The following is a 15,410-nucleotide window of genomic DNA, read 5'->3' as shown; positions in this document are numbered from 1 at the left end:
AGCTGTAATATAAGCATCTCTTCCCTCAGCCCTCGTGATCCATAGGATCCAATGGTATTTGAATTGCCTTTGGCAGATCAGGGTTCAAGATGGAGTATGAAGCAAGGTTCAATAGGAGAATCATAGAATAAGCCCCTAGGGTTTTGGAGAAAGCTGGATCTTATTCAGCAAGTTGCTATTGCATACATGTATCAAAATTGTTCACCATACATACATATAATTGTTATTAAAAATAATAATGATTTTAAAAGAAATAGCTGTTAGCTTGCTACTAGGCCCTGGTTGAGAGTGAATGAACCATCATTAGACACTACATAATCATGCATTCTGGACTAGATAATCATACATCCTGGACTACTCATCCTGAACAGGATATTATCTATCCACCTACTTATAAAATCAGGCAGGCTTCATGGCACATCATTATCTACGGAAATGATACAAGCAAGACCAGGTTCAAGTAAATCCTAATGGAACAAGTGAATTTCATGAGCTTATATTCTCAGTATGCATGTATGTTCCTAATGTGTTGCTACTCCTCACTCAACTCATCTCCACAGCCAAAGCACTGTCTTGAAGGATGAAGTATATTCTTTGAATTGTCAATAATGCTGTTTCTATTGATCTCATGGAGATAGAGAGTAGAAGGATGGTTATGAGAGACTGGGAGGGGTAGTGCAGGGGGTGGAAGGGAAGCGGGAATGCTTAATAGATAGAAAAAATACAAAGAATGAATGAAACTTAGTATTTGGTAGTATAACAGGGTGAATACGGTCAACAATAATCTAATTGTACATTCAAAAATAGCTAAAAGAATATATATAATTGGATTGTTTCTAATACAGAGGATAAATGCTTGAGGGGATGAATACTCCATTTACCATAATGTGATTATTATGTATTGCATTCCTGTATCAAAGTATCTCATGTACCCCATAAACGTATACATACACCTACTATGTACTCACAAAAATTAAAAATTAAAAACAATAATAATGCTGTTTTCTACATAGCCAGAAATCATGACTCCAGAAATCAAAGGGTGGAAGTGGGGTGATACATCTCACTATTACACTCAATGACGCATTAGTAAAACTTTTGCTTCCAATTCTTATGACTATAAGTATTGCAGGCTTAGAAGTTTTCGCGTCCAAGGAAGAATGCTTCTACTAGGAAACATAACAGTTCGTTCATTGAATTGCAAGCTGAGACTACAACCTAACCATTTTGGCTCCTATTCCCACTGAATGAATAAGCCCTCCCCCCAAAAAGGGATTACTGGAGCAATTATTGTAGATCATCAAGGGGAAATAGGATGGCTGCAATACATTGGGGCCACAAAAGAGGAGTATGGATGGAACACAAGAGATCAACTAGGGTGACCTGTTTCCGCTTCCTGTGGTAACAGATTGATGAACACCATTGCAACCCCACATGGATAAAACTACTAAGAGATTAAATCCTTCAAAAATGAATGTTGCATCAACCCACCAGTTATAAAAATGTGAACCGAGCCCTGAATGAAAGTAAAGGAAACATGGACAAGTTAATCAAGAAGGAAATCTTAAACACCAACTGTAGCAAAAATACATCTATATTTCAGTTACAATGAAAACAAGGACAGGAGTACCTATGTGAATTATTTTCTATGTTGTATTATATAAATGTTTATGTATTTCAACAAACCTTATGCTCCATTTTTTTCCTTTTGCCTCATTTTTTTCATGTAGGATATGTTCATTGTGATTAGGTTCACAATTTATTCTATAAATTACAGAATATTAATGCAAATACATGCCAGAGCTAGAGGATAAATAGATCTTAACCACAAATCCTAAACTTGAAGCTAGGTACAGCATCTGATGAGAATCTAGAGAAAAGATGAGCTGTTTTTGATTAAGCAAGAGATAACCGAATTCTATTAGGAAGAAACTTTTTCTTTCAGAAATATGAATATGGAAAGAAGGGAGTGCATTGATACTGATTTGGAAAAGAGGTGGATTATAGAGAATGTTGGTCATTCTTTTTTAGCTTGCTTTCTGCATTCGGAAAAATCACCATCTTACAAGTCTGTCTTCCATTATAATAGCTTGAAATGACAGATGTTTACTTTCCTAGATCCCCTCGTAGCTACGATGCAGACATTTGACCTAGAGTGGTCCAGTCAGAAGCACCGCCCTGGATGTTTTGAATCAGAAGCTAGTGATGCAAAGAAACAAGGATAGTAAGGGATTCTCTGTCTCTCTGGCATCACAACTGAACACGACTGAACTCCTGGCATGACTATGGAGGGATGTTGATGATGGCAAATTTAGGAACAAGTTTTTGTCTGAGTAACTGTGATCTCGGTATTTCAGCCTTCCTGATGATTCAATATCCTTTAGATAAATTACTACACAGATCAAATTAGCAAAAGCTGATCTTGTTTTGCTTAACTGTGATGAAGAACTGTGATGGATACACAAGGTCACGGGGTGAGTTTGAGGACTGTGCCCTCATGAATCAATTATCTATTGCTGTATAATGAACCACTCCGAAACCAGTGACTTAAAAACATTAAAAATTTATTTTTCTCATTATTCTGTGGACTAACTAGATGGTTCTTCCAGTCTTGCCTGAGCTCACTGTGGCTTCATTAACCTGATAGGCTGAGTCCCTCTCTCCATGTGTTCCTCCATCTTCGAGAAGACTATATCAGGCTTCTTCACAGCATGATGGTCTCAGAGTCCGCAGGGTATGAGACACGATGCTTCAGGGCCTTTTGAAATGAAAATTTAGACACCATATGTGAGCGCTCCATCACATTTTATTGGTCAGATCAAGTCACAGAGCCATCCCAGATTCAAGGTCAGGGAGGAATTGACTCTATTTGTCTATGGGAGGAGACAAGATCTCATTGCAAAAGAGCAGGCACACAGAGATGGGAGAAAATACTGGGGTCATCTTTGAAAACAATCTGTTACCTGTTGAATCACATGACTGAAATGTACAGAAGCCACCACAGTGGATCCAAGTGTTCCAGCATTGTCAGAATTGTCTCTCTCTTTATCTCCACATTTGACTGGATAGCGACCAGCAGCTCTGACCTGGATGACAGGGCCCTCACAGACAATGAGCGTGGAGCATCTTCATCAAAACCACAGGGAAGGAGTTCCCCACAAGAAAAAGGGATTCTGTTAACCAAAAGAAGGAGAAAGGGCTGCTGAAGGGACAGTGCCAGAAGCAAGCCTAGAATTCAGATGTCATGTCTCCTGGGCCTGGCCTCTCCACTCCAGTAGTTATCAGCAACTGCTTCACATTTCCATATGAAAAGAAAGAAATGGATGTGGGAAGTTAGTTTTCCTAACATCCTGGAAATTCTGCCCCAACTGTGTGTCATTGGAAGGATTTGTCCTCCTCTATTTAATAAATGCCCCATCAAAAGAGAACTTGGAAGGCAAAACCTTGGAAAGTCAAGTTAGACGGCGATGCGTTTCCCCCAGCAAGTCATTCGTATCCTCCAGATAGTCTATTTTCTCCTCTATACAGAAAGTCTATAGACTGGGCAATTGGAAGGAAGACACGCCTATCTGCATTACTGATATCAAGATGGCGTCAGCCTCTTTAAATACTGAGACAAAGTTTAAGCATCTGTGTTTCTCCTCTCTGAACTCATGCTTTGGAGATAGGCAAATTTAGGTGTAATCCAACTCTCCATTTACTTGGCTTCATAACCTTAGGCAAGCCACTCCATCTCTCTGAGCCTCAGCACACTCCTACCTCACAGGGAATTGCGAGGATTAACTGAGAAAACATATGCTTATTGCCTATCACAGAGCAGGTTCCTGGCAGAGATTTGTTCCCTCTCCCTGTTACTGAAGAAAAGCCTCTGAACTTCCCATGCTGTCTACTTCAAACACACATTCAAATCTTTCTATCCATTCACATCTCTTCCATTTTTTATAGCATTTCCACCCTGCCTGCCCTCGGAAAGCTGCCCCTGAACAGGTTCTGCCTCCATGACACATGTGCCCTGACTCCCCATCATACTCATGCGCTCAGCTGATGCTCTGCCCTCTCACACTCAGCACCCTTCTTTCATTCCCTCTATGTGGGTTCTGTGTTCATTCTTTCCCCTTGGAACCTGCTATATAGCTCCCCACACAATACAAAATGGAAGACAGAAGAGGAGGGAGAGGATAAGCTCCTTGGGTCTCCATGGAGACAGTGCCCTGGATGCAGGAAGAGCTCTCGGACTCTCAGGTGCAACTGCAGTCTGTACAATAGCCCATCCCTGTGCCTCTCAGACTTCAGTTGTCTCAAATGCCTCACAAAAACTCCGGGCAGTGAAAGTGATCTTCTGACTACTTCTCAACAAGGCTTTATTCCATGTTGTATTATATAAACAGTGCCTCCAGATGCTTCCTTTGAGCTGAGCTTTCGACACCAGGAGGTAATCTTACCCTCCATTAAATTCTGCTCTTGATCCCTCTGTAGCTGTGTTAGTTAAACACAGAAGTTGTCATCACATTCTCAACCTGGTCTCCTTCACAGGCACTGTGGACCAAGAGCTCTTCCCATGTGCCAATCGGCTTTGTTCTGTTATATTTAAATCATTTTAACTGCACGTTGGCCAGAGACCAGGCACAGCTCACTCCATCTTCCCTGTCCAAGGCAGAAATGGTCTCTCTATGCCCTTCACACATCGCTTTCTCAAGAGAAGTTGAGGAAATGATGAGCACACACCCAGTGATATGCAAAGAATTCATTCATTTGCTCATCAACAAAGGCTTTTTGAGTAAGACATCCTATTCATCAGGTACCTTTATTAGTGCTGTGAACATAGCAGGGAACAAAAGAGACCAAGCCCCTACTTTGATAAAAACAACCTTCTAGTGTGGTCTTAGTTAAAACCAGTGGTTTTTCATCCTTGGCTGTACATTAGAAATACCTGGGGCATTTTAGAAAGCCCAATAATCAAGAGGTTGTATTAAATAAGAATTTCTAGTAGTTTTCAAAGGTTTTCAAATTATTTCTATGTGAGACTATAAATATTTCCTTTGATCACATCCACCTACTAAAAAAAAAAAAATCTATCTCTAAAGAACACTCTCTAAAGAGGAGACACAACCATTGCCCTTGGAGTTGTGAAGCTGGCATTTCAAGTTCTGAAGAAGTCCTCCCTTAAAAGAGCCGGGCGCGGTGGCTCACGCCTATAATCCCAGCACTTTGGGAGGCTGAGACGGGTGGATCACGAGGTCAAGAGATCGAGACCATCCTGGTCAACATGGTGAAACCCCGTCTCTACTAAAAATACAAAAATTAGCTGGGCATGGTGGCACACGCCTGTAGTCCCAGCTACTCGGGAGGCTGAGGCAGGAGAATTGCTTGAACCCAGGAGACGGAGGTTGCGGTGAGCCGAGATCGCGCCATTGCACTCCAGCCTGGGTAACAAGAGCGAAACTCCGTCTCAAAAAAAAAAAAAAAAAAAAAAAAAGAAAGGAAGAGGTCAGGAGTTCGAGAGCACCCTGGCCAACATGGTGAAACCCCGTCTCTACTAAAAATAGCCAAGTGGTGCACACCTGTAATCCCAGCTACTTGGAAGCCTGAAGCAGGAGAATCACTTGAACCCAAGAAGCAGAGGTTGCAGTGAGTCATTGCACTCCAGCATGGGCAAAAAGAGCGAAATTCTGTCAAAAAAAAAAAAAAGAAGAAGAAGAAAAGAGGCTGGAAGATGTTAATTAAACGCACAATTAAGGTGGAGTGGGTGAAGATGTTGATTCAAGGTCAGGCTCCTTCTTCTCACTTTCCAGGCCAGGGAGTATTAAGCCATTTGCCTGGTGAGCAAGTGAAGAGGGGTGAGTGGCTGCAGACTCATCTGCCCTTTTCATGTACCTGCAAAGACATGGCAGAGCATGCCCTCAGACCGTGGGGATTCTTGCCCGGGCCTGGAGGCAGAGTGAAGCAGTGAAGGACTCCAGAGGCCCCAAAGCTGAGCTTGACTCCAATTTAAAGCTGTCAGAACAACAGGCTGAATTCTGAGCCGTCTTGGTCTCAGAGGGCTTAAGGCTCCTCTTGGCTGCCTGAGGAAATGATTCATTTGGATAAACCCAGATTTGACTACAGAAAGTAATAGCACATTGCTCTTTGTCCTCCTGATGTCTGGAGAGTTACTCCACTGCCCCACCCTGCCACACATACCTTCCTCCCTCTCCCTTCAACCCCCACAAGTTATAAGCCTAGAAAATTCTGACACCTGCCATCCCCAGAATTTGTCAGAGACGTTGGAGGGTCTACTGAAGTCCAGCAGTGCTAGAGCTGGCTGTGTGAGATCCATTCATAGGCATGGTTGTCATGGAAAAAAAGAAACCCATGGGCCTTGCAAATAAAGGCCGGATTGCTCTAGACCTAGAAAGATTCAGTGCAGGCATTAGGAAACCTTCTCTGACTTCCTATCCTCCAGCTGCACCTACTGTTGGTGAAGTATTCTCCCTTCCTGGTTGCACTCTTGGAAAAAAGAAAAGGAAAGAAAGAGTAAGGGGAAGGAGAGGCTGATAATAGGATTCACAGGGATTTCTCACTGGCCATGTCAGCCACCCTCCTATTCCCTGCCCATGCCCGACTGGGGCAAGGATAGAGACACCTGACCCAATCTGGGCCAATCAGGTTCTTCATCCTAGGAAGCAGAAGACATGAGTACAGTCACACAGAAGCTAGGCAGTTGGAGCTCACAGTGTTCATTATCTTAGAAAGAAAATCCAAGAGGACTGTCTTACCAGTAGTGGCGACCCTGGAGCTGCCTGGTTATTCAGGGAACTGTGAACAAACGTGATGTCCTTCATCTTGACATAGCTGGAATCAATTCAATTGTTTGCTTCTAAAGAAACTTAATTGGTAAAAGCTCTGAGCCCCCATTCCTTCTCCCGCTCAGCACATACACCGTATTGCCAGCATTGTTTTCTCTTTATCCAACTCTTTCCCTGGACTAGAAGCTCCTTGACGTCCTGACCATGGATTGGTCTTGCCTTCATCTCCCACCACTCTTCACGTAGCTGACTCTCACCCTTCCCTCAGGTCCCTGGTGAGACAGCAGGAGCCTTCCCTGACCACCACCTCATGCATTCCTTGCCTGGGTGAAGTGCGCCTGGAATGCGGTCCCATTGCACCAGGCACTTCCCTATGGTAATGTGTTCTATTTTTATCTATCTCCCACAAGGCTGTAACTCCTTAAGTCAGGAGCTGTAACCTATCTGATGTTCTATCTGCAGCACAAGTACAGTGACTAGGACTTGGTAAGCACTCCATAAATATTTGTGAAACGAATAAATGAATGACTAAAGACATATACGAATCTCCCTCCTCACAGTAAAATAATAGAGATTAATTACTTGGGTCAAATTATTATTTGTCTCTGAATACAATCAGTCAGTCAACAAATTAGTACTAACTGATGTGCCAAAAACTGTATTAGGCACTATATAACTACCATAAAGATGCAAATATAGACAAATAGGGGAGAAGAAGATTGTCTTAAGAAAATCTAATATAGTCTGTAACTAGGACCTCTAAGTTCCATTTTGCCTGTTCAAAGAAATCTATGCCTCCATTTTCTGTATCTTAAAACTGGATGGGTAGGAATTACCATTAATGATTTATTGGGTTTGCAACAGGCTCGTGAATCAATGGACAGAAATCTCCAGAATAGTGCTAGGTTCAAATGAGGTAAAAATCTTTGGGTAAAATTCCACATCCAGACTGGTTAATACTTTGGGCCCCAGATCACTTCATTTCTGGCTCCCGCCTGGCTAAGAAGAGCCACTGTACAAGACTGTGGGCTGAAAGGCTCCAGGACAGATGGACAGGAGAGGGGTCTCTGAACCTCTGTTTCCAACACAGCCTGTCGCTGTTGTCCCTGCTAATCTGGCAGATGTTGAATTGAGAGAGGGACCTCTTCCCCTGCCCCCAGGCTAGCAATTACAGAAACCAAATTGTCTCCTGCAAGAGGCATTGTCACCCTGGTGTTATTTCAGCATAAAATAAATTGTACTGCCTATCAGCCTGATGGAGGCCAAAACTTGCTGGCAGCTCCCAAAGGTCCCCAGAAAAGAGCCTACTCAGATGTGAAGACAAGTCGGCCAGCTGCAGCCAACACTGAAAGTAACCCAGGGAGCATGATTCTGTCACGCAAGAACCCAGCATGTCTGAAAGGGCACAGCTTCAGCCTGGCACCAGCAACAATTCTGCCAGGCTGATCTTCTATTTGTCAAGTCCCAGCAGAGATCAGGATAAACAATTCAGAGAGATACAGGGTAACTATGCCATAAATGTGCAGTCTGTTATTCTAGATGTGTGTTTGCACACATGTGGAGTGGTATGTGTGTATGTGTCTGAGACTCTCTGACACTATCTAGTTCTAGTCTTCATCACCTCCTGCAACTGCTTCAATAACTTCTTAATGGGCTTCTGACTCCATTCCTGACTCCATGTTCTCACTCCTCAGCAGTCTTCCCCCAGGTCTTAAAATTCGTGTTGCAATATCACAGATCTAATAATGTTAAATCACTGGAAATAAAGTCTAGTATTCACCACCGTCCTTGGCCCCAAACTAACTTGTCAAATGCATGTCAAACTTTCTGGCACCCTGTACACCTGCCAAACTGAACACATCTCTGCTGTAACATGCACCCCCATTTCAAATATATATATATTTTTTTTTTTTTTTTTTTTTTTTTTTTGAGATGGAGTTTCGCTCTCGTTACCCAGGCTGGAGTGCAATGGCGCGATCTCGGCTCACCGCAACCTCCGTCTCCTGGGTTCAGGCAATTCTCCTGCCTCAGCCTCCTGAGTAGCTGGGATTACAGGCACGCGCCACCATGCCCAGCTAATTTTTTGTATTTTTAGTAGAGATGGGGTTTCACTATGTTGACCAGGATGGTCTCGATCTCTTGACCTTGTGATCCACCCGCCTCGGCCTCCCAAAGTGCTGGGATTACAGGCTTGAGCCACCGCGCCCGGCCCATTTCAAATATTTAAATCCTAATGGAACTTTAAGATCCAGACCAAATATCCTCTCCTTCATGACAGTCTCCCTTTTATCTTCACTCTGCCACTCCAAAAGCTAGAAGCTGTCTCTTCTCCCCTCCGAAAAATAAAAAACAACCAGGGTATACTGAGTGCCTGTTACATGCTTTACACCTTACGCACATCATGTCAACACTATTGTCTCCTCATTCTATAGATGAAAAGGCTGAGGTTTAGACGATTTACCCAAAATCACAGAACTCCTAAATTGCATAGCCAGAACTTGAACCCAGAACTACTGGCTTCACAATTTATGCCCTTAATTACTATGCAGCACTCTCTCTTAAGCTCTAAGGGGTAAGTAGGGAGGATTATCTGTAATTTCCATCACCATCCCAAATAAATTTGTAATCTAAGCAATGATCAATTTATTTTGATGCCAATAAAGCTTTAAATGTCAAGGCCCCTCATTTCAGAGACCCCTTCTAGGGTTCTGGGAGATGCATGGGCTCTTATGATGTTTCTATAAAACTTTCTAAAGTAATATATTTTAACCAGAGATTGTTAAAGCAGGTAGACCCTTTCCATCTCAACCTCCCTTCATCACACTTCCCTTCACGTCAGTGGTGCCCAAGTGTCCATGGGCATTTAGGTTTCTAGATAATAGGGAGCTAATGGAAAAGCTGTTAATTGGGCTTGTTATATTTCATCTGGAATATAGTTAAGTTATTGCTGCTAGCTGTCTCAATGTAGAAATGACTCTGGGAGTACACTTACTACCAACTGTGCCAACTTACTTGGCATCATGACATAAAGGTGCAGGGCCAGAGATTGTATTGTGTTGTGAACATGCCCATGGAAACATTCTATGTTCTGATAAATACCTCACGCTGGAATTTATCAGAATTCTCTAGTGCCTGGGCACAAACCTGTAGCATAATCACAAAAGCAAGTACATCTGTATGTGGAGTCTCATGAGTTATGAATCCTAACTATCAATAATACAAAATAAATTCTGATCAACTGTGCTGGAAAGAAGACAAAGCTATCTTCCTATTCTCTCTTTAGAAAATAATATGCCAACATTGTTGTCATATGAATAAGCATTAAAGAGTATGCAACTAAAAAATGTAGGAAGTAGTGCTATAGAATTATGTCCGTCTGCTAGTTAGCATTTAAATTCCACTATTCTTCTGGACTTTGTGATGTTTGTGGTATTGTCAGCTTTTAGAATGCATAATTTGCAACGATCTGTTTTATTATTTAAAATAAATATTTAATTTTACACCAACTTCTGTCTTGACAATTTTTTTTTGTTTTTCTAAAATAACCTCCCTTCCAATTAATAAGCATCAGGTCACCCCCCAAAATAACCTAGATTGGCTTTGAATTTCAGTAAGAAAAGTGCTCTTGCTATGCAAACACACTTCGAGTGCCCTTGCCCCTCTTTTGGTCCAGTTATGACTCACTGATGATGTTCTGTGTGGGCATCCTCGGCCACAGATGCAGCTTCACATACCTCTCTCCCGGCACTCATCACTGCTTATGTTATACCTATTCACATTCCTGTTTTATTTCTTTCCAGAACCACCTCAGGGTCTTACATGGCATTACACATAATAAATGTTTCAAAATGAAAGGCCTTATGGAGCCAGGAGACAAAGAGTAGACCACGTGGAGGAGCAGGGAGGAGCCCTTCACTCCTGGGCCTTCACCCTGGTGATGGCACAATATGTCTCTGATGTTTACCTTCTGTACACTCAAACTGCATGGGTAAAAGTTTTCCTTCTCTCTTTCCTTGTATCTCAAATCCTTACTCTCTCTTTGTCTCTCTACTTTCTATTCATTTTAGTCTGTTTTGTGTTGCTACAACAGAATACCCGAGGCTGGGTAATTTATAAAGAAAAGAGTTTTATTTTAGCTCATGGTTCTGCAGGCTGTGAAGTTCAAGGGCATGGCTGTGGCTTCTGATAAAGACTTTCATGCTGCATCAAAACAAGGTAAAGAAAGTCAAAGAAGTGGACATGTGTGAAGAAGCAAAGCCCTGGGAGTGTCCTGCCTTTGTAACAAACCACTCTCAAGGGAATATTCCTGTGAGAACTAAGCCAGTCTAGTGAGACCAAGAATTCATTCACTATCTAGAGAATACTAAGCCACTCATAAGGGATCCCCTTTTGTAACCCAAACACTTCCCACTAGGTCCCACCTCCCAACACAGTGGTGATCAAATTTCAACATGAGTTTAGGTGGGAACAAATTTAAATCATAGCACTATCTTTCTCTCCTCTTTCTGGCCCATATGCTAATAGAGCTAATATGGCGATCTTTGAAAGGAGCAGGACCAGAACACAGGAGACAATCATCGTCCCGAATCTTCCCATCCTAGGCAGAGAATTCAGAGAAGGAAGCTAAAGTTAGGCAGCATTTCAGGGAAGGGATAAATCTGACTGAGCCGTGTGTTTCTCCATCATAATGGCTTGAACCAGAAACAAGTCAATACACCAAGTTTTCCTGAAAGCAGGGGCCAGTCTCATCCGTTACAAGTGAGGTTGGAGGTCTCCCACTGGAGCAAAGCTGAGCAATGAATCCCATTTCAAAGATCACGAGATGTGGTCCCCACCCAGGAAATGTGTCTTCCATCCAACTAGATGAGAATGAAAAGGAAAAGTATTCAAACTGCACAATGACTGTCTGGCTAAATTAATTGTTGCATTCATCTAAATGGATTAGACACTTTAATTAGAAGTGCCTGGTTATTTCCTGAAATTGAATTTTTGGCATGTGGGTGTTATGTGCACATGTGTGTTTGTTCCAGCAAATCTACAATGATTCCTTTCTCCACAGATGAAAAGAATGACAGTCAGTTAGGAGTCAGCCCTCTCTCCACAGACCTCCATCCCCAGGGAAAGGAGGGATGGAGATTCCCCCATGCTGGAAGGACAACCATGGCATTCTCACCTGGCCACCACAAGAGGCTTTGAGGATGGAAAAAAAGAAAAAACACATCTGTGGGCTTAGGAGCAGCTGCGAGAGGAGAAAGGGGGTGTGAAGGAAAGAAAGGGAAGTGTGTAATGGAAGCATGTTAAATGTGTAATGAATGTTAAGTGTGTAAGAATGTTAAGTGTGTAATGGAAGAATGTTAAATTCAAAGCTTTCCTTTGGTTTATACTAGGCATGTAATTTCCCAAATTAGCCTGTAGAATGTGCACCCCGAGGGGGCAGCAGAGCACCAACTCTTGAGAAGCCAGCAGATAAGATGTTCCATCTGGCCAGAGATAAGCTGTGGTTAAAAGGGGTATTTAGTGGCAGGAGAAAGAGCAATGTGAATAGAAGGACAAAATGTGAACCACTCTGGGCCCTTGGAAGGCCAGTGCCAACAGGGTGAGTAGAAGAGCCAAATGGAAATAGGAAAAGGAGGAAATGAGCAAATTAGGGCTAAAAGCAGGTTGTCCCAAGTCTCAGGAGACAAAATGGGAGTTAGAATTCCTGAACAGACCCTGCAAGGTGCAAGACCTGTAGTCGGAACAGAATCAAGGATGGAGCAGCCAGGCCACCACCCAAATGCCATCTATAAAGAGAATCAAAATATCCCTGGAGATTTAGGAAGGTCGAAAGGGTTTGCCAGTATTCCTCTCAAGAAGAGAACTGTAGGAGTTGGTGGGGTACTATGCTATGCCTCACTGAGACTGGAGTGGGGATGGGGGTGGTTGGAGAAGAAGAAGATAACTCAGAGATGAAGGAGGCAAAAGCAGAGAATGTCCCGGTGATAGATGCTTGCTAGACCATCCCCCCTTTCCTGTGGGGCTTTTATTTCACTAGGAAACATATGCAAGTTTGGGGCCAGCACTGAATTGCTGGGGATAAGAGAGGCAAGTCCAGCCACCAGAAGTTCCTGCTCCACCCTCCCCCTCAAACCTCTCAGCCTCGCCTGTAAAACTGAGCCAACTGGAAGGGAACCAAATCATAATTCTGCCCAGGTCCCATATCTAAATCTGGCCCTGCTATAGCAGACTGTGTCCATAGAGTCTTAGTGCAGGTGGGGCCCTCCTTCTGTTTTTTGTCTCATTTACCAACTTAAGGGCCTGGAATAGTAGAGACTTGAGCATCTTTTTGAAAAGCCAAGGAACACTTTTCCTTTGTCTTCCCCACACTGGGTTAGAGAAAGACCCTTCAGCCTGGAGGCACAGAGAAAGAAGGCTTTGATTCCGTGACTCATTTCACCTTGGAGTTTGCAAGAGGGTTTGAACAAGAGCTCTGCACTCAGCTCCTAACGTTTGTTTCACATCTGTTATAAGTGACGGCAATAACCGCTGTTCGTGGTCATGCGGCTGATGGAGCGGAGGCAATGAGATTGTCTCTGGGCAGGAAGAAGGTAATCTCATTTGCTCTGTCTCTTTGATCATGGAAGCAGGTAGGAAAATGGCATTTCATGCAGGTTACTCCTTTATGCTGCAACTGAAGATAATGGTTATTTAGTTATTTTCTGAGTACCAAAAAGCTGCTAGGCATGGAGGAGCCTCTCCCCACCTTAGAAACTGAATTCAGCAGACAGGCATAAAACTGTTTCAGGGAAAGGCAAACGTATCAAGTTTGTTTCACCCACAACTTGTGCCTCTAGATGAGTATGCATAAATACTCTAGAAAAGAAGGGGTATGGCCAAGTCTTACGTTTCTCCCACTGGTCATTTTGGTACTAGGCAGCTAGGACAATTGAATCTGACCCTCTCAAATGAGAAGACTCTAAAAACCCTTCTGCCCCACCATTCCTGTACCCTTTCCCACCACACCCCATTAAAATCCTCCTGTAAGGATAAAGGAAGCTAACAGACTGAGTGTACTTAAAGAAAGATTGCTTTTCTCTGGTCTCAGTTTCCTTATCTGTAAAATGACAAAGTCAGATCAGGCGATCTCTTGTGGCTCTGACTTCAGATGGACTCTCAAAGGGAAGCAGCCTAAGGAGAAGGCTGAGATCAGCTCTTGAGCTGATGGAGAGGCCTCAGCTGGGGCTGCAGATTAAGGGGGGCATGGAAGAAGAGGAGAAAGAGAGGGTTGAAGGGAACTGTCTTAAAAGGAGTCTTTAAAGTGTGTGAGATTATATCTTCTGAGCCTTCAGTTGAAAGCAACTTGAAATGGAAACTCTGAGTGCCTTGAGTGGAAACAGCCAGGGTCTTCTTGGAGCACATGCAGCACTTCATGAGGTCCCAGCAGAGCCCTGCCCTGGGATGGTGTTTGCTGCCCCCTGAGGGTATAGGCCCACTGACCCCCATGGTCAACCATGGAGAGCCCAGGGTCCAGGTCAAAGCACTGCAATCCATTCCACTCTGAGAAGTGCAGTGAGGCATGGCAGCTGCAGAGGCCTGAGGACCTTTCTCTCTCGTGCCAGGAGACAGAAAGATGATCTGGCAGACTCTAAAAGCACTAAAGCCGGGTGACAGCGTCGGGGAGGAAATGGAAGACATGATGCGTGTGGGAGGTTTTATGGAGGGATGGTAATAACTCCTCCATTTATACAGAGCTTTCCAGTTTATAAAGCCCTCTCATATCCATTACCTCATTTGAGCCTCTGTGAAGCTCTAAGAGGCAGGCAGAGGGAATGTTCTCTTCTTCTGTTTTATAGGTAAGGAAGCAGGAGGGTAGATGAGTCAAGTCACCTGCCCAAGGTCACACTGACAGCTCATGACAGAGCAGGATGATTCCAGCCACTGGGGAAGTAATGCCAGACTGGCAGGCAGATGGACCCGGGACCCATCCCTGCTCTGCCCCAAGGCCAATTGCTTCTCTGAGCAGTAAAGCTCTGAGCATTACTGTTTTTATCTACAAGACTGGATAATTATAACAACTTGAGCAATTAAGGCAGATGATATGCGTACAGGGCCCAGGCCCAAGTAGGCAATCAGCATGTCTACTCTTCTCTGTTCCTCTGCTAGCATTTAAGAATCGTCCTTCCATGGGGTAAATAGGGAATAGGGTCATTATACCTCTAGATAGGAGGGTGCATCTTGGGGTCAGACAGGCATGGTTTCGAACACTGCTTGCCACTTCTGGCTATGTGATCCTGGGGCAAGTTACTACAGTCTCTGGCAGTTTACTTCTCTAGAGAAAGAGGACCACCCAGGAGAATATTTGAAAGTTAAGTGAGAAAGTATATAGTGCGCTAGCACCATGCCTGTCTTAATAAATGAGGTTTTCCCCCTCTTTTCTTCTTACCACTATAGCAATGAGATAGTCCCCTTCCTGGAGCCTGCCAACAAATCCCAGAAAGCTAAACAGAGTTTCCAGGCTCTTGCGGTGCCACGCCCCTACAACCTGGAATTCATAATAATAACTGTTGCTGCAGTTATTATTACTTAGCAAGTACTTACTCTGGCTTAGACACCCATGTTTAGTGCTTTGCCTATATTGGCTTCTTT

At 43.5% G+C, this 15,410-nt stretch overlaps 1 long non-coding RNA gene across 1 annotated transcript; it reads right to left on the bottom strand.

Annotated features, from left to right (window-relative positions):
• Positions 1–2,547: 2,547 nt before the first annotated feature.
• Positions 2,548–7,097, bottom strand: LOC141580427 (uncharacterized). The gene is made up of 3 exons (XR_012512625.1): positions 6,756–7,097; positions 2,964–3,173; positions 2,548–2,758 (listed from the first exon to the last, which is right to left on the bottom strand). It is a non-coding gene; the product is annotated as an uncharacterized LOC141580427 (long non-coding RNA).
• Between the last annotated feature and the right edge of the window lie 8,313 nt (positions 7,098–15,410).

The sequence above is a fragment of the Saimiri boliviensis genome, chromosome 11, assembly GCF_048565385.1.
Source record: "Saimiri boliviensis isolate mSaiBol1 chromosome 11, mSaiBol1.pri, whole genome shotgun sequence".
In the NCBI taxonomy this organism is placed as follows: Eukaryota; Metazoa; Chordata; class Mammalia; order Primates; family Cebidae; genus Saimiri; species Saimiri boliviensis.
This window is presented reverse-complemented; position numbering and strand designations above follow the sequence as displayed.